The sequence below is a fragment of the Phalangium opilio genome, unplaced genomic scaffold, assembly GCF_054372755.1.
Source record: "Phalangium opilio isolate 3A_F unplaced genomic scaffold, DU_Popi_V2 ptg000352l_1, whole genome shotgun sequence".
Lineage (NCBI taxonomy): Eukaryota > Metazoa > Arthropoda > Arachnida > Opiliones > Phalangiidae > Phalangium > Phalangium opilio.
In genome coordinates, this window is record NW_028324228.1 from 6234783 (window position 1) to 6260144 (window position 25362).

The 25362-nt window shown below is 47.7% G+C and overlaps 23 non-coding genes across 23 annotated transcripts; all 23 read right to left on the reverse strand.

Moving 5' to 3' along the window:
* Window positions 1-739: 739 nt before the first annotated feature.
* TRNAN-GUU (transfer RNA asparagine (anticodon GUU)) lies at window positions 740-812 on the reverse strand. The gene has a single exon. It is a non-coding gene; the product is annotated as a tRNA-Asn (tRNA).
* A 74-nt stretch (window positions 813-886) lies between these two features.
* On the reverse strand, window positions 887-959 carry TRNAN-GUU (transfer RNA asparagine (anticodon GUU)). Its single transcript has one exon. It is a non-coding gene; the product is annotated as a tRNA-Asn (tRNA).
* A 951-nt stretch (window positions 960-1910) lies between these two features.
* On the reverse strand, window positions 1911-1983 carry TRNAN-GUU (transfer RNA asparagine (anticodon GUU)). Its single transcript has one exon. It is a non-coding gene; the product is annotated as a tRNA-Asn (tRNA).
* Window positions 1984-3670: 1687 nt separating this feature from the next.
* Window positions 3671-3743, reverse strand: TRNAN-GUU (transfer RNA asparagine (anticodon GUU)). The gene has a single exon. It is a non-coding gene; the product is annotated as a tRNA-Asn (tRNA).
* A 511-nt stretch (window positions 3744-4254) lies between these two features.
* TRNAN-GUU (transfer RNA asparagine (anticodon GUU)) lies at window positions 4255-4327 on the reverse strand. The gene has a single exon. It is a non-coding gene; the product is annotated as a tRNA-Asn (tRNA).
* Window positions 4328-4401: 74 nt separating this feature from the next.
* Window positions 4402-4474, reverse strand: TRNAN-GUU (transfer RNA asparagine (anticodon GUU)). The gene has a single exon. It is a non-coding gene; the product is annotated as a tRNA-Asn (tRNA).
* A 953-nt stretch (window positions 4475-5427) lies between these two features.
* Window positions 5428-5500, reverse strand: TRNAN-GUU (transfer RNA asparagine (anticodon GUU)). The gene has a single exon. It is a non-coding gene; the product is annotated as a tRNA-Asn (tRNA).
* Window positions 5501-6012: 512 nt separating this feature from the next.
* Window positions 6013-6085, reverse strand: TRNAN-GUU (transfer RNA asparagine (anticodon GUU)). Its single transcript has one exon. It is a non-coding gene; the product is annotated as a tRNA-Asn (tRNA).
* Window positions 6086-6159: 74 nt separating this feature from the next.
* On the reverse strand, window positions 6160-6232 carry TRNAN-GUU (transfer RNA asparagine (anticodon GUU)). Its single transcript has one exon. It is a non-coding gene; the product is annotated as a tRNA-Asn (tRNA).
* A 1393-nt stretch (window positions 6233-7625) lies between these two features.
* Window positions 7626-7698, reverse strand: TRNAN-GUU (transfer RNA asparagine (anticodon GUU)). Its single transcript has one exon. It is a non-coding gene; the product is annotated as a tRNA-Asn (tRNA).
* A 1394-nt stretch (window positions 7699-9092) lies between these two features.
* Window positions 9093-9165, reverse strand: TRNAN-GUU (transfer RNA asparagine (anticodon GUU)). Its single transcript has one exon. It is a non-coding gene; the product is annotated as a tRNA-Asn (tRNA).
* Window positions 9166-10410: 1245 nt separating this feature from the next.
* Window positions 10411-10483, reverse strand: TRNAN-GUU (transfer RNA asparagine (anticodon GUU)). Its single transcript has one exon. It is a non-coding gene; the product is annotated as a tRNA-Asn (tRNA).
* Window positions 10484-12461: 1978 nt separating this feature from the next.
* On the reverse strand, window positions 12462-12534 carry TRNAN-GUU (transfer RNA asparagine (anticodon GUU)). Its single transcript has one exon. It is a non-coding gene; the product is annotated as a tRNA-Asn (tRNA).
* Window positions 12535-13780: 1246 nt separating this feature from the next.
* On the reverse strand, window positions 13781-13853 carry TRNAN-GUU (transfer RNA asparagine (anticodon GUU)). The gene has a single exon. It is a non-coding gene; the product is annotated as a tRNA-Asn (tRNA).
* Window positions 13854-14513: 660 nt separating this feature from the next.
* On the reverse strand, window positions 14514-14586 carry TRNAN-GUU (transfer RNA asparagine (anticodon GUU)). The gene has a single exon. It is a non-coding gene; the product is annotated as a tRNA-Asn (tRNA).
* Window positions 14587-16272: 1686 nt separating this feature from the next.
* On the reverse strand, window positions 16273-16345 carry TRNAN-GUU (transfer RNA asparagine (anticodon GUU)). The gene has a single exon. It is a non-coding gene; the product is annotated as a tRNA-Asn (tRNA).
* An 807-nt stretch (window positions 16346-17152) lies between these two features.
* Window positions 17153-17225, reverse strand: TRNAN-GUU (transfer RNA asparagine (anticodon GUU)). Its single transcript has one exon. It is a non-coding gene; the product is annotated as a tRNA-Asn (tRNA).
* Window positions 17226-19787: 2562 nt separating this feature from the next.
* Window positions 19788-19860, reverse strand: TRNAN-AUU (transfer RNA asparagine (anticodon AUU)). The gene has a single exon. It is a non-coding gene; the product is annotated as a tRNA-Asn (tRNA).
* A 73-nt stretch (window positions 19861-19933) lies between these two features.
* Window positions 19934-20006, reverse strand: TRNAN-GUU (transfer RNA asparagine (anticodon GUU)). The gene has a single exon. It is a non-coding gene; the product is annotated as a tRNA-Asn (tRNA).
* Window positions 20007-20961: 955 nt separating this feature from the next.
* TRNAN-GUU (transfer RNA asparagine (anticodon GUU)) lies at window positions 20962-21034 on the reverse strand. The gene has a single exon. It is a non-coding gene; the product is annotated as a tRNA-Asn (tRNA).
* Window positions 21035-21255: 221 nt separating this feature from the next.
* On the reverse strand, window positions 21256-21328 carry TRNAN-GUU (transfer RNA asparagine (anticodon GUU)). The gene has a single exon. It is a non-coding gene; the product is annotated as a tRNA-Asn (tRNA).
* A 2564-nt stretch (window positions 21329-23892) lies between these two features.
* On the reverse strand, window positions 23893-23965 carry TRNAN-GUU (transfer RNA asparagine (anticodon GUU)). Its single transcript has one exon. It is a non-coding gene; the product is annotated as a tRNA-Asn (tRNA).
* Window positions 23966-24920: 955 nt separating this feature from the next.
* Window positions 24921-24993, reverse strand: TRNAN-GUU (transfer RNA asparagine (anticodon GUU)). The gene has a single exon. It is a non-coding gene; the product is annotated as a tRNA-Asn (tRNA).
* Between the last annotated feature and the right edge of the window lie 369 nt (window positions 24994-25362).

Genomic DNA, 25362 nt, shown 5'->3' on the forward strand with positions numbered 1-25362 from the left:
CAACACCGCTCCCGGGTGGGCTCGAACCACCAACCTTTCGGTTAACAGCTGAACGCTCTAACCATTGCGCCACGAAAGCCCAAAAATTAAATGTTCGTCAGTTATTTTTAAAAAACTCTGAATTTTACGTTACATCTAAGACCTCACAACACCGCTCCCGGATGGGCTCGAACCACCAACCTTTCGGTTAACAGCCGACGGCGTTAACCATTGCGCAACGGAAGCCCAAAGATTAAATGTTCGTCAGGTATAGTGGAAAAACTTTGACTTTTTACGTCACATCTGACACCTCACAACACCGCTCACGGATGGGCTCGAACCACCAACCTTTCGGTTAAAGGCCGAACGCGCTAACCATTGCGCCACGGAAGCCCAAATATTAAATGGTCGTCGGGTATTGTGGAAACACTTTGGCTTTTTACGTTACATGTGAGAGCTCACAACACCGCTACCGGGTGGGCTCGAACCACCAACCTTTCGGTTAACAGCCGAACGCGCTAAATATTGCGCCACAGAAGCCCAAAGATTAAATGTTCGTCAGTTATTTTTAAAAAACTCTGAATTTTACGTTACATCTAAGACCTCACAACACCGCTCCCGGATGGGCTCGAACCACCAACCTTTCGGTTAACAGCCGACAGCGTTAACCATTGCGCAACGGAAGCCCAAAGATTAAATGTTCGTCAGGTATTGTGGAAAAACTTTTGATTTTTACGTTACATGTGAGATTTCACAACACCGCTCCCGGGTGGGCTCGAACCACCAACCTTTCGGTTAACAGCCGAACGCGCTAACCATTGCGCCACGGAAGCCCAAAAATTAAATGGTCGTCGGGTATTGTGGAAACACTTTGGCTTTTTACGTTACATGTGAGAGCTCACAACACCGCTCCCGGGTGGGCTCGAACCACCAACCTTTCGGTTAACAGCCGAACGCGCTAACCATTGCGCCACGGAAGCCCAAAAATTAAATGGTCGTCGGGTATTGTGGAAACACTTTGGCTTTTTACGTTACATCTAAGACCTCACAACACCGCTCCCGGATGGGCTCGAACCACCAACCTTTCGGTTAACAGCCGAACGCGCTAACCATTGCGCCACGGAAGCCCAAAAATTAAATGTTCGTCAGTTATTTTTAAAACTCTGAATTTTACGTTACATCTAAGACCTCACAACACCGCTCCCGGATGGGCTCGAACCACCAACCTTTCGGTTAACAGCCGACGGCGTTAACCATTGCGCAACGGAAGCCCAAAAATTAAATGTTCGTCAGGTATTGTGGAAAAACTTTGACTTTTTACGTCACATCTGAGCCCTCACAACACCGCTCCCGTATGGGCTCGAACCACCAACCTTTCGGTTAACAGCCGAACGCGCTAACCATTGCGCCACGGAAGCTCAAAAATTAAATGGTCGTCAGGTATTGTGGAAAAACTTTGACTTTTTACGTCACATCTGAGACCTCACAACACCGCTCCCGGATGGTCTCGAACCACCAACCTTTCAGTTAACAGCCGAACGCGCTAACCATTGCGCCACGGAAGCCCAAAGATTAAATGTTCGTCAGGTATTTTTAAAAAACTCTGAAGTTTACGTTACATCTAAGACCTCACAACACCGCTCCCGGATGGGCTCGAACCACCAACCTTTCGGTTAACAGCCGACGGCGTTAACCATTGCGCAACGGAAGCCCAAAGATTAAATGGTCGTCAGGTATTGTGGAAAAACTTTGGCTTTTTACGTTACATTTGAGACTTCACAACACTGCTCCCGGGTGGGCTCGAACCACCAACCTTAAGCTTAACATCCGAACACGCTAACCATGGAGCCAAGGAAGCCCAAAAATTAAATGTTCGTCAGTTATTTTTAAAAAACTCTGAATTTTACGTTACATCTAAGACCTCACAACACCGCTCCCGGGTGGGCTCGAACCACCAACCTTTCGGTTAACAGCCGAACGCGCTAACCATTGCGCCACGGAAGCCCAAAAATTAAATGGTCGTCGGGTATTGTGGAAACACTTTGGCTTTTTACGTTACATGTGAGAGCTCACAACACCGCTCCCGGGTGGGCTCGAACGACCAACCTTTCGGTTAACAGCCGAACGCGCTAACCATTGCGCCACGGAAGCCCAAAAATTAAATGGTCGTCGGGTATTGTGGAAACACTTTGGCTTTTTACGTTACATGTGAGAGCTCACAACACCGCTCCCGGGTGGGCTCGAACCACCAACCTTTCGGTTAACAGCCGAACGCGCTAACCATTGCGCCACAGAAGCCCAAAGATTAAATGTTCGTCAGGTATTTTTAAAAAACTCTGAATTTTACGTTACATCTAAGACCTCACAACACCGCTCCCGGATGGGCTCGAACCACCAACCTTTCGGTTAACAGCCGACGGCGTTAACCATTGTGCAACGGAAGCCCAAAGATTAAATGTTCGTCAGGTATTGTGGAAAAGCTTTGACTTTTTACGTCACATCTGAGACTTCACAACACCGCTCCCGGATGGGCTCGAACCACAAACCTTTTGAATAACAGCTGAACGCTCTAACCATTGCGCCACGGAAGCCCAAAAATTAAATGTTCGTCAGTTATTTTTAAAAAACTCTGAATTTTACGTTACATCTAAGACCTCACAACACCGCTCCCGGATGGGCTCGAACCACCAACCTTTCGGTTAACAGCCGACGGCGTTAACCATTGCGCAACGGAAGCCCAAAAGATTAAATGTTCGTCAGGTATTGTGGAAAAACTTTGGCTTTTTACGTTACATGTGAGAGCTCACAACACCGCTCCCGGGTGGGCTCGAACCACCAACCTTTCGGTTAACAGCTGAACGCTCTAACCATTGCGCCACGGAAGCCCAAAAATTAAATGTTCGTCAGTTATTTTTAAAAAACTCTGAATTTTACATTACATCTAAGACCTCACAACACCGCTCCCGGATGGGCTCGAACCACCAACCTTTCGGTTAACGACCGACGGCGTTAACCATTGCGCAACGGAAGCCCAAAGATTAAATGTTCGTCAGGTATTGTGGAAAAACTTTGACTTTTTACGTCACATCTGAGACCTCACAACACCGCTCACGGATGGGCTCGAACCACCAACCTTTCGGTTAACAGCCGAACGCGCTAACCATTGCGCCACGGAAGCCCAAAAATTAAATGGTCGTCGGGTATTGTGGAAACACTTTGGCTTTTTACGTTACATGTGAGAGCTCACAACACCGCTCCCGGGTGGGCTCGAACCACCAACCTTTCGGTTAACAGCCGAACGCGCTAACCATTGCGCCACAGAAGCCCAAAGATTAAATGTTCGTCAGGTATTTTTAAAAAAGTCTGAATTTTACGTTACATCTAAGACCTCACAACACCGCTCCCGGATGGGCTCGAACCACCAACCTTTCGGTTAACAGCCGAACGCGCTAACCATTGCGCCACGGAAGCCCAAAAATTAAATGTTCGTCAGTTATTTTTAAAAAACTCTGAATTTTACGTTACATCTAAGACCTCACAACACCGCTCCCGGATGGGCTCGAACCACCAACCTTTCGGTTAACAGCCGACGGTGTTAACCATTGCGCAACGGAAGCCCAAAGATTAAATGTTCGTCAGGTATTGTGGAAAAACTTTGGATTTTTACGTTACATGTGAGATTTCAAAACACCGCTCCCGGGTGGGCTCGAACCACCAACCTTTCGGTTAACAGCCGAACGCGCTAACCATTGCGCCACGGAAGCCCAAAAATTAAATGGTCGTCGGGTATTGTGGAAACACTTTGGCTTTTTACGTTACATGTCAGAGCTCACAACACAGCTCCCGGGTGGGGTCGAACCACCAACCTTTCGGTTAACAGCCGAACGCGCTAACCATTTCGCCACGGAAGCCCAAAAATTAAATGGTCGTCGGGTATTGTGGAAACACTTTGGCTTTTTACGTTACATGTGAGAGCTCACAACACCGCTCCCGGGTGGGCTCGAACCACCAACCTTTCGGTTAACAGCCGAACGCGCTAACCATTGACCACAGAAGCCCAAAGATTAAATGTTCTTCAGGTATTTTAAAAAACTCTGAATTATACGTTACATCTAAGACCTCACAACACCGCTCCCGGATGGGCTCGAACCACCAAACTTTCGGTTAACAGCCGAACGCGCTAACCATTGCGCCACGGAAGCCCAAAAATTAAATGTTCGTCAGCTATTTTTAAAAAACTCTGAATTTAACGTTACATCTAAGACCTCACAACACCGCTCCCGGGTGGGCTCGAACCACCAACCTTTCGGTTAACAGCCGAACGCGCTAACCATTGCGCCACGGAAGCCCAAAAATTAAATGGTCGTCGGGTATTGTGGAAACACTTTGGCTTTTTACGTTACATGTGAGAGCTCACAACACCGCTCCCGGGTGGGCTCGAACCACCAACCTTTCGGTTAACAGCCGAACGCGCTAACCATTGCGCCACGGAAGCCCAAAAATTAAATGGTCGTCGGGTATTGTGGAAACACTTTGGCTTTTTACGTTACATGTGAGAGCTCACAACACCGCTCCTGGGTGGGCTCGAACCACCAACCTTTCGGTTAACAGCCGAACGCGCTAACCATTGCGCCACAGAAGCCCAAAGATTAAATGTTCGTCAGGTATTTTTAAAAAACTCTGAATTTTACGTTACATCTAAGACCTCACAACACCGCTCCCGGATGGGCTCGAACCACCAACCTTTCGGTTAACGGCCGACGGCGTTAACCATTGCGCAACGGAAGCCCAAAGATTAAATGTTCGTCAGGTATTGTGGAAAAACTTTGACTTTTTACGTCACATCTGAGACCTCACAACACCGCTCACGGATGGGCTCGAACCACCAACCTTTCGGTTAACAGCCGAACGCGCTAACCATTGCGCCACGGAAGCCCAAAAATTAAATGGTCGTCGGGTATTGTGGAAACACTTTGGCTTTTTACGTTACATGTGAGAGCTCACAACACCGCTCCCGGGTGGGCTCGAACCACCAACCTTTCGGTTAACAGCCGAACGCGCTAACCATTGCGCCACAGAAGCCCAAAGATTAAATGTTCGTCAGGTATTTTTAAAAAAGTCTGAATTTTACGTTACATCTAAGACCTCACAACACCGCTCCCGGATGGGCTCGAACCACCAACCTTTCGGTTAACAGCCGAACGCGCTAACCATTGCGCCACGGAAGCCCAAAAATTAAATGTTCGTCAGTTATTTTTAAAAAACTCTGAATTTTACGTTACATCTAAGACCTCACAACACCGCTCCCGGATGGGCTCGAACCACCAACCTTTCGGTTAACAGCCGACGGTGTTAACCATTGCGCAACGGAAGCCCAAAGATTAAATGTTCGTCAGGTATTGTGGAAAAACTTTGGATTTTTACGTTACATGTGAGATTTCAAAACACCGCTCCCGGGTGGGCTCGAACCACCAACCTTTCGGTTAACAGCCGAACGCGCTAACCATTGCGCCACGGAAGCCCAAAAATTAAATGGTCGTCGGGTATTGTGGAAACACTTTGGCTTTTTGCGTTACATGTCAGAGCTCACAACACAGCTCCCGGGTGGGGTCGAACCACCAACCTTTCGGTTAACAGCCGAACGCGCTAACCATTTCGCCACGGAAGCCCAAAAATTAAATGGTCGTCGGGTATTGTGGAAACACTTTGGCTTTTTACGTTACATGTGAGAGCTCACAACACCGCTCCCGGGTGGGCTCGAACCACCAACCTTTCGGTTAACAGCCGAACGCGCTAACCATTGACCACAGAAGCCCAAAGATTAAATGTTCGTCAGGTATTTTTAAAAAACTCTGAATTATACGTTACATCTAAGACCTCACAACACCGCTCCCGGATGGGCTCGAACCACCAACCTTTCGGTTAACAGCCGAACGCGCTAACCATTGCGCCACGGAAGCCCAAAAATTAAATGTTCGTCAGCTATTTTTAAAAAACTCTGAATTTAACGTTACATCTAAGACCTCACAACACCGCTCCCGGGTGGGCTCGAACCACCAACCTTTCGGTTAACAGCCGAACGCGCTAACCATTGCGCCACGGAAGCCCAAAAATTAAATGGTCGTCGGGTATTGTGGAAACACTTTGGCTTTTTACGTTACATGTGAGAGCTCACAACACCGCTCCCGGGTGGGCTCGAACCACCAACCTTTCGGTTAACAGCCGAACGCGCTAACCATTGCGCCACGGAAGCCCAAAAATTAAATGGTCGTCGGGTATTGTGGAAACACTTTGGCTTTTTACGTTACATGTGAGAGCTCACAACACCGCTCCTGGGTGGGCTCGAACCACCAACCTTTCGGTTAACAGCCGAACGCGCTAACCATTGCGCCACAGAAGCCCAAAGATTAAATGTTCGTCAGGTATTTTTAAAAAACTCTGAATTTTACGTTACATCTAAGACCTCACAACACCGCTCCCGGATGGGCTCGAACCACCAACCTTTTGAATAACAGCTGAACGCTCTAACCATTGCGCCACGGAAGCCCAAAAATTAAATGTTCGTCAGTTATTTTTAAAAAACTCTGAATTTTACGTTACATCTAAGACCTCACAACACCGCTCCCGGATGGGCTCGAACCACCAACCTTTCGGTTAACAGCCGACGGCGTTAACCATTGCGCAACGGAAGCCCAAAAGATTAGATGTTCGTCAGGTATTGTGGAAAAACTTTGGCTTTTTACGTTACATGTGAGAGCTCACAACACCGCTCCCGGGTGGGCTCGAACCACCAACCTTTCGGTTAACAGCTGAACGCTCTAACCATTGCGCCACGGAAGCCCAAAAATTAAATGTTCGTCAGTTATTTTTAAAAAACTCTGAATTTTACGTTACATCTAAGACCTCACAACACCGCTCCCGGATGGGCTCGAACCACCAACCTTTCGGTTAACAGCCGACGGCGTTAACCATTGCGCAACGGAAGCCCAAAGATTAAATGTTCGTCAGGTATTGTGGAAAAACTTTGACTTTTTACGTCACATCTGAGACTTCACAACACCGCTCACGGATGGGCTCGAACCACCAACCTTTCGGTTAACAGCCGAACGCGCTAACCATTGCGCCACGGAAGCCCAAAAATTAAATGGTCGTCGGGTATTGTGGAAACACTTTGGCTTTTTACGTTACATGTGAGAGCTCACAACACCGCTCCCGGGTGGGCTCGAACCACCAACCTTTCGGTTAACAGCCGAACGCGCTAACCATTGCGCCACAGAAGCCCAAAGATTAAATGTTCGTCAGGTATTTTTAAAAAACTCTGAATTTTACGTTACATCTAAGACCTCACAACACCGCTCCCGGATGGGCTCGAACCACCAACCTTTCGGTTAACAGCCGAACGCGCTAACCATTGCGCCACGGAAGCCCAAAAATTAAATGTTCGTCAGTTATTTTTAAAAAACTCTGAATTTTACGTTACATCTAAGACCTCACAACACCGCTCCCGGATGGGCTCGAACCACCAACCTTTCGGTTAACAGCCGACGGCGTTAACCATTGCGCAACGGAAGCCCAAAGATTAAATGTTCGTCAGGTATTGTGGAAAAACTTTGGATTTTTTCGTTACATGTGAGATTTCACAACACCGCTCCCGGGTGGGCTCGAACCACCAACCTTTCGGTTAACAGCCGAACGCGCTAACCATTGCGCCACGGAAGCCCAAAAATTAAATGGTCGTCGGGTATTGTGGAAACACTTTGGCTTTTTACGTTACATCTAAGACCTCACAACACCGCTCCCGGATGGGCTCGAACCACCAACCTTTCGGTTAACAGCCGACGGCGTTAACCATTGTGCAACGGAAGCCCAAAGATTAAATGTTCGTCAGGTATTGTGGAAAAGCTTTGACTTTTTACGTCACATCTGAGACTTCACAACACCGCTCCCGGATGGGCTCGAACCACAAACCTTTTGAATAACAGCTGAACGCTCTAACCATTGCGCCACGGAAGCCCAAAAATTAAATGTTCGTCAGTTATTTTTAAAAAACTCTGAATTTTACGTTACATCTAAGACCTCACAACACCGCTCCCGGATGGGCTCGAACCACCAACCTTTCGGTTAACAGCCGACGGCGTTAACCATTGCGCAACGGAAGCCCAAAAGATTAGATGTTCGTCAGGTATTGTGGAAAAACTTTGGCTTTTTACGTTACATGTGAGAGCTCACAACACCGCTCCCGGGTGGGCTCGAACCACCAACCTTTCGGTTAACAGCTGAACGCTCTAACCATTGCGCCACGGAAGCCCAAAAATTAAATGTTCGTCAGTTATTTTTAAAAAACTCTGAATTTTACGTTACATCTAAGACCTCACAACACCGCTCCCGGATGGGCTCGAACCACCAACCTTTCGGTTAACAGCCGACGGCGTTAACCATTGCGCAACGGAAGCCCAAAGATTAAATGTTCGTCAGGTATTGTGGAAAAACTTTGACTTTTTACGTCACATCTGAGACTTCACAACACCGCTCACGGATGGGCTCGAACCACCAACCTTTCGGTTAACAGCCGAACGCGCTAACCATTGCGCCACGGAAGCCCAAAAATTAAATGGTCGTCGGGTATTGTGGAAACACTTTGGCTTTTTACGTTACATGTGAGAGCTCACAACACCGCTCCCGGGTGGGCTCGAACCACCAACCTTTCGGTTAACAGCCGAACGCGCTAACCATTGCGCCACAGAAGCCCAAAGATTAAATGTTCGTCAGGTATTTTTAAAAAACTCTGAATTTTACGTTACATCTAAGACCTCACAACACCGCTCCCGGATGGGCTCGAACCACCAACCTTTCGGTTAACAGCCGAACGCGCTAACCATTGCGCCACGGAAGCCCAAAAATTAAATGTTCGTCAGTTATTTTTAAAAAACTCTGAATTTTACGTTACATCTAAGACCTCACAACACCGCTCCCGGATGGGCTCGAACCACCAACCTTTCGGTTAACAGCCGACGGCGTTAACCATTGCGCAACGGAAGCCCAAAGATTAAATGTTCGTCAGGTATTGTGGAAAAACTTTGGATTTTTTCGTTACATGTGAGATTTCACAACACCGCTCCCGGGTGGGCTCGAACCACCAACCTTTCGGTTAACAGCCGAACGCGCTAACCATTGCGCCACGGAAGCCCAAAAATTAAATGGTCGTCGGGTATTGTGGAAACACTTTGGCTTTTTACGTTACATGTCAGAGCTCACAACACCGCTCCCGGGTGGGGTCGAACCACCAACCTTTCGGTTAACAGCCGAACGCGCTAACCATTGCGCCACGGAAGCCCAAAAATTAAATGGTCGTCGGGTATTGTGGAAACACTTTGGCTTTTTACGTTACATGTGAGAGCTCACAACACCGCTCCCGGGTGGGCTCGAACCACCAACCTTTCGGTTAACAGCCGAACGCGCTAACCATTGACCACAGAAGCCCAAAGATTAAATGTTCGTCAGGTATTTTTAAAAAACTCTGAATTATACGTTACATCTAAGACCTCACAACACCGCTCCCGGATGGGCTCGAACCACCAACCTTTCGGTTAACAGCCGAACGCGTTAACCATTGCGCCACGGAAGCCCAAAAATTAAATGTTCGTCAGTTATTTTTAAAAAACTCTGAATTTTACGTTACATCTAAGACCTCACAACACCGCTCCCGGATGGGATCGAACCACCAACCTTTCGGTTAACAGCCGACGGCGTTAACCATTGCGCAACGGAAGCCCAAAGATTAAATGTTCGTCAGGTATTGTGGAAAAACTTTGACTTTTTACGTCACATCTGAGACCTCACAACACCGCTCACGGATGGGCTCGAACCACCAACCTTTCGGTTAACAGCCGAACGCGCTAACCATTGCGCCACGGAAGCCCAAAAATTAAATGGTCGTCGGGTATTGTGGAAACACTTTGACTTTTTACGTTACATGTGAGAGCTCACAACACCGCTACCGGGTGGGCTCGAACCACCAACCTTTCGGCTAACAGCCGAACGCGCTAACCATTGTGCCACAGAAGCCCAAAGATTAAATGTTCGTCAGGTATTTTTAAAAAACTCTGAATTTTACGTTACATCTAAGACCTCACAACACCGCTCCCGGATGGGCTCGAACCACCAACCTTTCGGTTAACAGCCGAACGCGCTAACCATTGCGCCACGGAAGCCCAAAAATTAAATGTTCGTCAGTTATTTTTAAAAAACTCTGAATTTTACGTTACATCTAAGACCTTCCAACACCGCTCCCGGATGGGCTCGAACCACCAACCTTTCGGTTAACAGCCGACGGCGTTAACCATTGCGCAACGGAAGCCCAAAGATTAAATGTTCGTCAGGTATTGTGGAAAAACTTTGGATTTTTACGTTACATGTGAGATTTCACAACACCGCTCCCGGGTGGGCTCGAACCACCAACCTTTCGGTTAACAGCCGAACGCGCTAACCATTGCGCCACGGAAGCCCAAAAATTAAATGGTCGTCGGGTATTGTGGAAACACTTTGGCTTTTTACGTTACATGTCAGAGCTCACAACACCGCTCCCGGGTGGGGTCGAACCACCAACCTTTCGGTTAACAGCAGAACGCGCTAACCATTGCGCCACGGAAGCCCAAAAATTAAATGGTCGTCGGGTATTGTGGAAACACTTTGGCTTTTTACGTTACATGTGAGAGCTCACAACACCGCTCCCGGGTGGGCTCGAACCACCAACCTTTCGGTTAACAGCCGAACGCGCTAACCATTGACCAAAGAAGCCCAAAGATTAAATGTTCGTCAGGTATTTTTAAAAAACTCTGAATTATACGTTACATCTAAGACCTCACAACACCGCTCCCGGATGGGCTCGAACCACCAACCTTTCGGTTAACAGCCGAACGCGCTAACCATTGCGCCACGGAAGCCCAAAAATTAAATGTTCGTCAGTTATTTTTAAAAAACTCTGAATTTTACGTTACATCTAAGACCTCACAACACCGCTCCCGGATGGGATCGAACCACCAACCTTTCGGTTAACAGCCGACGGCGTTAACCATTGCGCAAAGGAAGCCCAAAGATTAAATGTTCGTCAGGTATTGTGGAAAAACTTTGACTTTTTACGTCACATCTGAGACCTCACAACACCGCTCCCGGATGGGCTCGAACCACCAACCTTTCGGTTAACAGCCGACGGCGTTAACCATTGCGCAACGGAAGCCCAAAGATTAAATGTTCGTCAGGTATTGTGGAAAAACTTTTAATTTTTACGTTACCTGTGAGATTTCACAACTCCGCTCCCGGGTGGGCTCGAACCACCAACCTATTAGTTAACAGTCGAACGCGCTAACCATTGAGCCACGGAAGCCCAAAAATTAAATGGTCGTCAGGTATTGTGGAAACACTTTGGCTTTTTACGTTACATTTGAGACTTCACAACACTGCTCCCGGGTGGGCTCGAACCACCAACCTTAAGCTTAACATCCGAACACGCTAACCATGGAGCCAAGGAAGCCCAAAAATTAAATGTTCGTCAGTTATTTTTAAAAAACTCTGAATTTTACGTTACATCTAAGACCTCACAACACGGTCCCGGGTGGGCTCGAACCACCAACCTTTCGGTTAACAGCCGAACGCGCTAACCATTGCGCCACGGAAGCTCAAAAATTAAATGGTCGTCAGGTATTGTGAAAAACTTTGGCTTTTTACGTTACATTTGAGACTTCACAACACGGCAGCCGGGTGGGCTCGAACCACCAACCTTTTGGTTAACATCCGACGGCGTTAACCATTGCGCAACGGAAGCCCAAAAGGTTAAATGTTCGTCAGGTATTGTGGAAAAACTTTGGCTTTTTACGTTACATGTGAGATCTCACAACACCGCTCCCGGGTGGGCTCGAACCACCAACCTTTCGGTTAACAGCTGAACGCTCTAACCATTGCGCCACGGAAGCCCAAAAATTAAATGTTCGTCAGTTATTTTTAAAAAACTCTGAATTTTACGTTACATCTAAGACCTCACAACACCGCTCCCGGATGGGCTCGAACCACCAACCTTTCGGTTAACAGCCGACGGCGTTAACCATTGCGCAACGGAAGCCCAAAGATTAAATGTTCGTCAGGTATTGTGGAAAAACTTTGACTTTTTACGTCACATCTGAGACCTCACAACACCGCTCACGGATGGGCTCGAACCACCAACCTTTCGGTTAACAGCCGAACGCGCTAACCATTGCGCCACAGAAGCCCAAAGATTAAATGTTCGTCAGGTATTTTTAAAAAACTCTGAATTTTACGTTACATCTAAGACCTCACAACACCGCTCCCGGATGGGCTCGAACCACCAACCTTTCGGTTAACAGCCGACGGCGTTAACCATTGCGCAACGGAAGCCCAAAGATTAAATGTTCGTCAGGTATTGTGGAAAAACTTTGGATTTTTACGTTACATGTGAGATTTCACAACACCGCTCCCGGGTGGGCTCGAACCACCAACCTTTCGGTTAACAGCCGAACGCGCTAACCATTGCGCCACGGAAGCCCAAAAATTAAATGGTCGTCGGGTATTGTGGAAACACTTTGGCTTTTTACGTTACATGTCAGAGCTCACAACACCGCTCCCGGGTGGGGTCGAACCACCAACCTTTCGGTTAACAGCCGAACGCGCTAACCATTGCGCCACGGAAGCCCAAAAATTAAATGGTCGTCGGGTATTGTGGAAACACTTTGGCTTTTTACGTTACATGTGAGAGCTCACAACACCGCTCCCGGGTGGGCTCGAACCACCAACCTTTCGGTTAACAGCCGAACGCGCTAACCATTGCGCCACAGAAGCCCAAAGATTAAATGTTCGTCAGGTATTTTTAAAAAACTCTGAATTTTACGTTACATCTAAGACCTCACAACACCGCTCTTGGATGGGCTCGAACCACCAACCTTTCGGTTAACAGCCGAACGCGCTAACCATTGCGCCACGGAAGCCCAAAAATTAAATGTTCGTCAGTTATTTTTAAAAAACTCTGAATTTTACGTTACATCTAAGACCTCACAACACCGCTCCCGGATGGGCTCGAACCACCAACCTTTCGGTTAACAGCCGACGGCGTTAACCATTGCGCAACGGAAGCCCAAAGATTAAATGTTCGTCAGGTATTGTGGAAAAACTTTGACTTTTTACGTCACATCTGAGACCTCACAACACCGCTCACGGATGGGCTCGAACCACCAACCTTTCGGTTAACAGCCGAACGCGCTAACCATTGCGCCACGGAAGCCCAAAAATTAAATGGTCGTCGGGTATTGTGGAAACACTTTGGCTTTTTACGTTACATGTGAGAGCTCACAACACCGCTCCCGGGTGGGCTCGAACCACCAACCTTTCGGTTAACAGCCGAATGCGCTAACCATTGCGCCACAGAAGCCCAAAGATTAAATGTTCGTCAGGTATTTTTAAAAAACTCTGAATTTTACGTTACATCTAAGACCTCACAACACCGCTCCCGGATGGGCTCGAACCACCAACCTTTCGGTTAACAGCCGAACGCGCTAACCATTGCGCCACGGAAGCCCAAAAATTAAATGTTCGTCAGTTATTTTTAAAAAACTCTGAATTTTACGTTACATCTAAGACCTCACAACACCGCTCCCGGATGGGCTCGAACCACCAACCTTTCGGTTAACAGCCGACGGCGTTAACCATTGCGCAACGGAAGCCCAAAGATTAAATGTTCGTCAGGTATTGTGGAAAAACTTTGGATTTTTACGTTACATGTGAGATTTCACAACACCGCTCCCGGGTGGGCTCGAACCACCAACCTTTCGGTTAACAGCCGAACGCGCTAACCATTGCGCCACGGAAGCCCAAAAATTAAATGGTCGTCGGGTATTGTGGAAACACTTTGGCTTTTTACGTTACATGTCCGAGCTCACAACACCGCTCCCGGGTGGGGTCGAACCACCAACCTTTCGGTTAACAGCCGAACGCGCTAACCATTGCGCCACGGAAGCCCAAAAATTAAATGGTCGTCGGGTATTGTGGAAACACTTTGGCTTTTTACGTTACATGTGAGAGCTCACAACACCGCTCCCGGGTGGGCTCGAACCACCAACCTTTCGGTTAACAGCCGAACGCGCTAACCATTGCGCCACAGAAGCCCAAAGATTAAATGTTCGTCAGGTATTTTTAAAAAACTCTGAATTTTACGTTACATCTAAGACCTCACAACACCGCTCCCGGATGGGCTCGAACCACCAACCTTTCGGTTAACAGCCGAACGCGCTAACCATTGCGCCACGGAAGCCCAAAAATTAAATGTTCGTCAGTTATTTTTAAAAAACTCTGAATTTTACGTTACATCTAAGACCTCACAACACCGCTCCCGGATGGGCTCGAACCACCAACCTTTCGGTTAACAGCCGACGGCGTTAACCATTGCGCAACGGAAGCCCAAAGATTAAATGTTCGTCAGGTATTGTGGAAAAACTTTGGATTTTTACGTTACATGTGAGATTTCACAACACCGCTCCCGGGTGGGCTCGAACCACCAACCTTTCGGTTAACAGCCGAACGCGCTAACCATTGCGCCACGGAAGCCCAAAAATTAAATGGTCGTCGGGTATTGTGGAAACACTTTGGCTTTTTACGTTACATGTCAGAGCTCACAACACCGCTCCCGGGTGGGGTCGAACCACCAACCTTTCGGTTAACAGCCGAACGCGCTAACCATTGCGCCACGGAAGCCCAAAAATTAAATGGTCGTCGGGTATTGTGGAAACACTTTGGCTTTTTACGTTACATGTGAGAGCTCACAACACCGCTCCCGGGTGGGCTCGAACCACCAACCTTTCGGTTAACAGCCGAACGCGCTAACCATTGCGCCACAGAAGCCCAAAGATTAAATGTTCGTCAGGTATTTTTAAAAAACTCTGAATTTTACGTTACATCTAAGACCTCACAACACCGCTCCCGGATGGGCTCGAACCACCAACCTTTCGGTTAACAGCCGAACGCGCTAACCATTGCGCCACGGAAGCCCAAAAATTAAATGTTCGTCAGTTATTTTTAAAAAACTCTGAATTTTACGTTACATCTAAGACCTCACATCACCGCTCCCGGATGGGCTCGAACCACCAACCTTTCGGTTAACAGCCGAACGCGCTAACCATTGCGCCACGGAAGCCCAAAAATTAAATGGTCGTCGGGTATTGTGGAAACACTTTGGCTTTTTACGTTACATGTCAGAGCTCACAACACCGCTCCCGGGTGGGGTCGAACCACCAACCTTTCGGTTAACAGCCGAACGCGCTAACCATTGCGCCACGGAAGCCCAAAAATTAAATGGTCGTCGGGTATTGTGGAAACACTTTGGCTTTTTACGTTACATGTGAGAGCTCACAACACCGCTCCCGGGTGGGCTCGAACCACCAACCTTTCGGTTAACAGCCGAACGCGCTAACCATTGCGCCACAGAAGCCCAAAGATTAAATGTTCGTCAGGTATTTTTAAAAAACTCTGAATTTTACGTTACATCTAAGACCTCACAACACCGCTCCCGGATGGGCTCGAACCACCAACCTTTCGGTTAACAGCCGAACGCGCTAACCATTGCGCCACAGAAGCCCAAAGATTAAATGTTCGTCAGGTATTTTTAAAAAACTCTGAATTTTACGTTACATCTAAGACCTCACAACACCGCTCCCGGATGGGCTCGAACCACCAACCTTTCGGTTAACAGCCGAACGCGCTAACCATTGCGCCACGGAAGCCCAAAAATTAAATGTTCGTCAGTTATTTTTAAAAAACTCTGAATTTTACGTTACATCTAAGACCTCACATCACCGCTCCCGGATGGGCTCGAACCACCAACCTTTCGGTTAACAGCCGACGGCGTTAACCATTGCGCAACGGAAGCCCAAAGATTAAATGTTCGTCAGGTATTGTGGAAAAACTTTGACTTTTTACGTCACATCTGAGACCTCACAACACCGCTCCCGGATGGGCTCGAACCACCAACCTTTCGGTTAACAGCCGAACGCGCTAACCATTGCGCCACGGAAGCTCAAAAATTAAATGGTCGTCAGGTATTGTGGAAAAACTTTGACTTTTTACGTCACATCTGAGACCTCACAACACCGCTCACGGATGGGCTCGAACCACCAACCTTTCGGTTAACAGCCGAACGCGCTAACCATTGCGCCACGGAAGCCCAAAAATTAAATGGTCGTCGGGTATTGTGGAAACACTTTGGCTTTTTACGTTACATGTGAGAGCTCACAACACCGCTCCCGGGTGGGCTCGAACCACCAACCTTTCGGTTAACAGCCGAACGCGCTAACCATTGCGCCACGGAAGCCCAAAAATTAAATGTTCGTCAGTTATTTTTAAAAAACTCTGAATTTTACGTTACATCTAAGACCTCACAACACCGCTCCCGGATGGGCTCGAACCACCAACCTTTCGGTTAACAGCCGACGGCGTTAACCATTGCGCAACGGAAGCCCAAAGATTAAATGTTCGTCAGGTATTGTGGAAAAACTTTGACTTTTTACGTCACATCTGAGACCTCACAACACCGCTCCCGGATGGGCTCGAACCACCAACCTTTCGGTTAACAGCCGAACGCGCTAACCATTGCGCCACGGAAGCTCAAAAATTAAATGGTCGTCAGGTATTGTGGAAAAACTTTGACTTTTTACGTCACATCTGAGACCTCACAACACCGCTCACGGATGGGCTCGAACCACCAACCTTTCGGTTAACAGCCGAACGCGCTAACCATTGCGCCACGGAAGCCCAAAAATTAAATGGTCGTCGGGTATTGTGGAAACACTTTGGCTTTTTACGTTACATGTGAGAGCTCACAACACCGCTCCCGGGTGGGCTCGAACCACCTACCTTTCGGTTAACAGCCGAACGCGCTAACCATTGCGCCACAGAAGCCCAAAGATTAAATGTTCGTCAGGTATTTTTAAAAAACTCTGAATTTTACGTTACATCTAAGACCTCACAACACCGCTCCCGGATGGGCTCGAACCACCAACCTTTCGGTTAACAGCCGACGGCGTTAACCATTGCGCAACGGAAGCCCAAAGATTAAATGTTCGTCAGGTATTGTGGAAAAACTTTGGATTTTTACGTTACATGTGAGATTTCACAACACCGCTCCCGGGTGGGCTCGAACCACCAACCTTTCGGTTAACAGCCGAACGCGCTAACCATTGCGCCACGGAAGCCCAAAAATTAAATGGTCGTCGGGTATTGTGGAAACACTTTGGCTTTTTACGTTACATGTGAGAGCTCACAACACCGCTCCCGGGTGGGCTCGAACCACCAACCTTTCGGTTAACAGCCGAACGCGCTAACCATTGACCACAGAAGCCCAAAGATTAAATGTTCGTCAGGTATTTTTAAAAAACTCTGAATTATACGTTACATCTAAGACCTCACAACACCGCTCCCGGATGGGCTCGAACCACCAACCTTTCGGTTAACAGCCGAACGCGCTAACCATTGCGCCACGGAAGCCCAAAAATTAAATGTTCGTCAGTTATTTTTAAAAAACTCTGAATTTTACGTTACATCTAAGACCTCACAACACCGCTCCCGGATGGGATCGAACCACCAACCTTTCGGTTAACAGCCGACGGCGTTAACCATTGCGCAACGGAAGCCCAAAGATTAAATGTTCGTCAGGTATTGTGGAAAAACTTTGACTTTTTACGTCACATCTGAGACCTCACAACACCGCTCCCGGATGGGCTCGAACCACCAACCTTTCGGTTAACAGCCGAACGCGCTAACCATTGCGCCACGGAAGCTCAAAAATTAAATGGTCGTCAGGTATTGTGGAAAAACTTTGACTTTTTACGTCACATCTGAGACCTCACAACACCGCTCCCGGATGGTCTCGAACCACCAACCTTTCAGTTAACAGCCGAACGCGCTAACCATTGCGCCACGGAAGCCCAAAGATTAAATGTTCGTCAGGTATTTTTAAAAAACTCTGAATTTTACGTTACATCTAAGACCTCACAACACCGCTCCCGGATGGGCTCGAACCACCAAACTTTCGGTTAACAGCCGACGGCGTTAACCATTGCGCAACGGAAGCCCAAAGATTAAATGTTCGTCAGGTATTTTTAAAAAACTCTGAATTTTACGTTACATCTAAGACCTCACAACACCGCTCCCGGATGGGCTCGAACCACCAACCTTTCGGTTAACAGCCGACGGCGTTAACCATTGCGCAACGGAAGCCCAAAGATTAAATGTTCGTCAGGTATTGTGGAAAAACTTTGGATTTTTACGTTACATGTGAGATTTCACAACACCGCTCCCGGGTGGGCTCGAACCACCAACCTTTCGGTTAACAGCCGAACGCTCTAACCATTGCGCCACGGAAGCCCAAAAATTAAATGGTCGTCGGGTATTGTGGAAACACTTTGGCTTTTTACGTTACATGTCAGAGCTCACAACACCGCTCCCGGGTGGGGTCGAACCACCAACCTTTCGGTTAACAGCCGAACGCGCTAACCATTGCGCCACGGAAGCCCAAAAATTAAATGGTCGTCGGGTATTGTGGAAACACTTTGGCTTTTTACGTTACATGTGAGAGCTCACAACACCGCTCCCGGGTAGGCTCGAACCACCAACCTTTCGGTTAACAGCCGAACGCGCTAACCATTGACCACAGAAGCCCAAAGATTAAATGTTCGTCAGGTATTTTTAAAAAACTCTGAATTATACGTTACATCTAAGACCTCACAACACCGCTCCCGGATGGGCTCGAACCACCAACCTTTCGGTTAACAGCCGAACGCGCTAACCATTGCGCCACGGAAGCCCAAAAATTAAATGTTCGTCAGTTATTTTTAAAAAAATCTGAATTTTACGTTACATCTAAGACCTCACAACACCGCTCCCGGATGGGATCGAACCACCAACCTTTCGGTTAACAGCCGACGGCGTTAACCATTGCGCAACGGAAGCCCAAAGATTAAATGTTCGTCAGGTATTGTGGAAAAACTTTGACTTTTTACGTCACATCTGAGACCTCACAACACCGCTCCCGGATGGGCTCGAACCACCAACCTTTCGGTTAACAGCCGAACGCGCTAACCATTGCGCCACGGAAGCTCAAAAATTAAATGGTCGTCAGGTATTGTGGAAAAACTTTGACTTTTTACGTCACATCTGAGACCTCACAACACCGCTCCCGGATGGTCTCGAACCACCAACCTTTCAGTTAACAGCCGAACGCGCTAACCATTGCGCCACGGAAGCCCAAAGATTAAATGTTCGTCAGGTATTTTTAAAAAACTCTGAATTTTACGTTACATCTAAGACCTCACAACACCGCTCCCGGATGGGCTCGAACCACCAACCTTTCGGTTAACAGCCGACGGCGTTAACCATTGCGCAACGGAAGCCCAAAGATTAAATGTTCGTCAGGTATTGTGGAAAAACTTTGGATTTTTACGTTACCTGTGAGATTTCACAACTCCGCTCCCGGGTGGGCTCGAACCACCAACCTATTAGTTAACAGCCGAACGCGCTAACCATTGAGCCACGGAAGCCCAAAAATTAAATGGTCGTCAGGTATTGTGGAAAAACTTTGGCTTTCTACGTTACATTTGAGACTTCACAACACTGCTCCCGGGTGGGCTCGAACCACCAACCTTAAGCTTAACATCCGAACACGCTAACCATGGAGCCAAGGAAGCCCAAAAATTAAATGTTCGTCAGTTATTTTTAAAAAACTCTGAATTTTACGTTACATCTAAGACCTCACAACACGGTCCCGGGTGGGCTCGAACCACCAACCTTTCGGTTAATAGCCGAACGCGCTAACCATTGCGCCACGGAAGCTCAAAAATTAAATGGTCGTCAGGTATTGTGAAAAACTTTGGCATTTGACATTACGTTTGAGATCTCACAACACCGCTCCCGGGTGGGCTCGAACCACCAACCTTTCGGTTAACAGCCGAACGCGCTAACCATTGCGCCACGGAAGCTCAAAAATTAAACGGTCGTCAGGTATTGTGGAAAAACTTTGGCTTTTTACGTTACATTTGAGACTTCACAACACGGCAGCCGGGTGGGCTCGAACCACCAACCTTTTGGTTAACATCCGACGGCGTTAACCATTGCGCAACGGAAGCCCAAAAGGTTAAATGTTCGTCAGGTATTGTGGAAAAACTTTGGCTTTTTACGTTACATGTGAGAGCTCACAACACCGCTCCCGGGTGGGCTCGAACCACCAACCTTTCGGTTAACAGCTGAACGCTCTAACCATTGCGCCACGGAAGCCCAAAAATTAAATGTTCGTCAGTTATTTTTAAAAAACTCTGAATTTTACGTTACATCTAAGACCTCACAACACCGCTCCCGGATGGGCTCGAACCACCAACCTTTCGGTTAACAGCCGACGGCGTTAACCATTGCGCAACGGAAGCCCAAAGATTAAATGTTCGTCAGGTATTGTGGAAAAACTTTGACTTTTTACGTCACATCTGAGACCTCACAACACCGCTCACGGATGGGCTCGAACCACCAACCTTTCGGTTAACAGCCGAACGCGCTAACCATTGCGCCACGGAAGCCCAAAAATTAAATGCTCGTCGGGTATTGTGGAAACACTTTGGCTTTTTACGTTACATGTGAGAGCTCACAACACCGCTCCCGGGTGGGCTCGAACCACCAACCTTTCGGTTAACAGCCGAATGCGCTAACCATTGCGCCACAGAAGCCCAAAGATTAAATGTTCGTCAGGTATTTTTAAAAAACTCTGAATTTTACGTTACATCTAAGACTTCACAACACCGCTCCCGGATGGGCTCGAACCACCAACCTTTCGGTTAACAGCCGACGGCGTTAACCATTGCGCAACGGAAGCCCAAAGATTAAATGTTCGTCAGGTATTGTGGAAAAACTTTGGATTTTTACGTTACATGTGAGATTTCACAACACCGCTCCCGGGTGGGCTCGAACCACCAACCTTTCGGTTAACAGCCGAACGCGCTAACCATTGCGCCACGGAAGCCCAAAAATTAAATGGTCGTCGGGTATTGCGGAAACACTTTGGCTTTTTACGTTACATGTCAGAGCTCACAACACCGCTCCCGGGTGGGGTCGAACCACCAACCTTTCGGTTAACAGCCGAACGCGCTAACCATTGCGCCACGGAAGCCCAAAAATTAAATGGTCGTCGGGTATTGTGGAAACACTTTGGCTTTTTACGTTACATGTGAGAGCTCACAACACCGCTCCCGGGTGGGCTCGAACCACCAACCTTTCGGTTAACAGCCGAACGCGCTAACCATTGCGCCACGGAAGCCCAAAAATTAAATGTTCGTCAGTTATTTTTAAAAAACTCTGAATTTTACGTTACATCTAAGACCTCACAACACCGCTCCCGGATGGGCTCGAACCACCAACCTTTCGGTTAACAGCCGACGGCGTTAACCATTGCGCAACGGAAGCCCAAAGATTAAATGTTCGTCAGGTATTTTTAAAAAACTCTGAATTTTACGTTACATCTAAGACCTCACAACACCGCTCCCGGATGGGCTCGAACCACCAACCTTTCGGTTAACAGCCGAACGCGCTAACCATTGCGCCACGGAAGCCCAAAAATTAAATGTTCGTCAGTTATTTTTAAAAAACTCTGAATTTTACGTTACATCTAAGACCTCACAACACCGCTCCCGGATGGGCTCGAACCACCAACCTTTCAGTTAACAGCCGACGGCGTTAACCATTGCGCAACGGAAGCCCAAAGATTAAATGTTCGTCAGGTATTGTGGAAAAACTTTGACTTTTTACGTCACATCTGAGACCTCACAACACCGCTCCCGGATGGGCTCGCACCACCAACCTTTCGGTTAACAGCCGAACGCGCTAACCATTGCGCCACGGAAGCTCAAAAATTAAATGGTCGTCAGGTATTGTGGAAAAACTTTGACTTTTTACGTCACATCTGAGACCTCACAACACCGCTCCCGGATGGTCTCGAACCACCAACCTTTCAGTTAACAGCCGAACGCGCTAACCATTGCGCCACGGAAGCCCAAAGATTAAATGTTCGTCAGGTATTTTTAAAAAACTCTGAATTTTACGTTACATCTAAGACCTCACAACACCGCTCCCGGATGGGCTCGAACCACCAACCTTTCGGTTAACAGCCGACGGCGTTAACCATTGCGCAACGGAAGCCCGAAGATTAAATGTTCGTCAGGTATTGTGGAAAAACTTTGGATTTTTACGTTACCTGTGAGATTTCACAACTCCGCTCCCGGGTGGGCTCGAACCACCAACCTATTAGTTAACAGCCGAACGCGCTAACCATTGCGCCACGGAAGCTCAAAAATTAAACGGTCGTCAGGTATTGTGGAAAAACTTTGGCTTTTTACGTTACATTTGAGACTTCACAACACGGCAGCCGGGTGGGCTCGAACCACCAACCTTTTGGTTAACATCCGACGGCGTTAACCATTGCGCAACGGAAGCCCAAAAGGTTAAATGTTCGTCAGGTATTGTGGAAAAACTTTGGCTTTTTACGTTACATGTGAGAGCTCACAACACCGCTCCCGGGTGGGCTCGAACCACCAACCTTTCGGTTAACAGCTGAACGCTCTAACCATTGCGCCACGGAAGCCCAAAAATTAAATGTTCGTCAGTTATTTTTAAAAACTCTGAATTTTACGTTACATCTAAGACCTCACAACACCGCTCCCGGATGGGCTCGAACCACCAACCTTTCGGTTAACAGCCGACGGCGTTAACCATTGCGCAACGGAAGCCCAAAGATTAAATGTTCGTCAGGTATTGTGGAAAAACTTTGACTTTTTACGTCACATCTGAGACCTCACAACACCGCTCACGGATGGGCTCGAACCACCAACCTTTCGGTTAACAGCCGAACGCGCTAACCATTGCGCCACGGAAGCCCAAAAATTAAATGCTCGTCGGGTATTGTGGAAACACTTTGGCTTTTTACGTTACATGTGAGAGCTCACAACACCGCTCCCGGGTGGGCTCGAACCACCAACCTTTCGGTTAACAGCCGAATGCGCTAACCATTGCGCCACAGAAGCCCAAAGATTAAATGTTCGTCAGGTATTTTTAAAAAACTCTGAATTTTACGTTACATCTAAGACCTCACAACACCGCTCCCGGATGGGCTCGAACCACCAACCTTTCGGTTAACAGCCGACGGCGTTAACCATTGCGCAACGGAAGCCCAAAGATTAAATGTTCGTCAGGTATTGTGGAAAAACTTTGGATTTTTACGTTACATGTGAAAATTCACAACACCGCTCCCGGGTGGGCTCGAACCACCAACCTTTCGTTTAACAGCCGAACGCGCTAACCATTGCGCCACGGAAGCTCAAAAATTAAATGGTCGTCAGGTATTGTGGAAAAACTTTGGATTTTTACGTTACCTGTGAGATTTCACAACTCCGCTCCCGGGTGGGCTCGAACCACCAACCTATTAGTTAACAGCCGAACGCGCTAACCATTGAGCCACGGAAGCCCAAAAATTAAATGGTCGTCAGGTATTGTGGAAAAACTTTGGCTTTCTACGTTACATTTGAGACCTCACAACACTGCTCCCGGGTGGGCTCGAACCACCAACCTTAAGCTTAACATCCGAACACGCTAACCATGTAGCCAAGGAAGCCCAAAAATTAAATGTTCGTCAGTTATTTTTAAAAAACTCTGAATTTTACGTTACATCTAAGACCTCACAACACGGTCCCGGGTGGGCTCGAACCACCAACCTTTCGGTTAACAGCCGAACGCGCTAACCATTGCGCCACGGAAGCTCAAAAATTAAATGGTCGTCAGGTATTGTGAAAAACTTTGGCATTTGACATTACGTTTGAGATCTCACAACACCGCTCCCGGGTGGGCTCGAACCACCAACCTTTCGGTTAACAGCCGAACGCGCTAACCATTGCGCCACGGAAGCTCAAAAATTAAACGGTCGTCAGGTATTGTGGAAAAACTTTGGCTTTTTACGTTACATTTGAGACTTCACAACACGGCAGCCGGGTGGGCTCGAACCACCAACCTTTTGGTTAACATCCGACGGCGTTAACCATTGCGCAACGGAAGCCCAAAAGGTTAAATGTTCGTCAGGTATTGTGGAAAAACTTTGGCTTTTTACGTTACATGTGAGAGCTCACAACACCGCTCCCGGGTGGGCTCGAACCACCAACCTTTCGGTTAACAGCTGAACGCTCTAACCATTGCGCCACGGAAGCCCAAAAATTAAATGTTCGTCAGTTATTTTTAAAAAACTCTGAATTTTACGTTACATCTAAGACCTCACAACACCGCTCCCGGATGGGCTCGAACCACCAACCTTTCGGTTAACAGCCGACGGCGTTAACCATTGCGCAACGGAAGCCCAAAGATTAAATGTTCGTCAGGTATTGTGGAAAAACTTTGACTTTTTACGTCACATCTGAGACCTCACAACACCGCTCACGGATGGGCTCGAACCACCAACCTTTCGGTTAACAGCCGAACGCGCTAACCATTGCGCCACGGAAGCCCAAAAATTAAATGCTCGTCGGGTATTGTGGAAACACTTTGGCTTTTTACGTTACATGTGAGAGCTCACAACACCGCTCCCGGGTGGGCTCGAACCACCAACCTTTCGGTTAACAGCCGAATGCGCTAACCATTGCGCCACAGAAGCCCAAAGATTAAATGTTCGTCAGGTATTTTTAAAAAACTCTGAATTTTACGTTACATCTAAGACTTCACAACACCGCTCCCGGATGGGCTCGAACCACCAACCTTTCGGTTAACAGCCGACGGCGTTAACCATTGCGCAACGGAAGCCCAAAGATTAAATGTTCGTCAGGTATTGTGGAAAAACTTTGGATTTTTAAGTTACATGTGAGATTTCACAACACCGCTCCCGGGTGGGCTCGAACCACCAACCTTTCGGTTAACAGCCGAACGCGCTAACCATTGCGCCACGGAAGCCCAAAAATTAAATGGTCGTCGGGTATTGTGGAAACACTTTGGCTTTTTACGTTACATGTCAGAGCTCACAACACCGCTCCCGGGTGGGGTCGAACCACCAACCTTTCGGTTAACAGCCGAACGCGCTAACCATTGCGCCACGGAAGCCCAAAAATTAAATGGTCGTCGGGTATTGTGGAAACACTTTGGCTTTTTACGTTACATGTGAGAGCTCACAACACCGCTCCCGGGTGGGCTCGAACCACCAACCTTTCGGTTAACAGCCGAACGCGCTAACCATTGCGCCACAGAAGCCCAAAGATTAAATGTTCGTCAGGTATTTTTAAAAAACTCTGAATTTTACGTTACATCTAAACACCTCACAACACC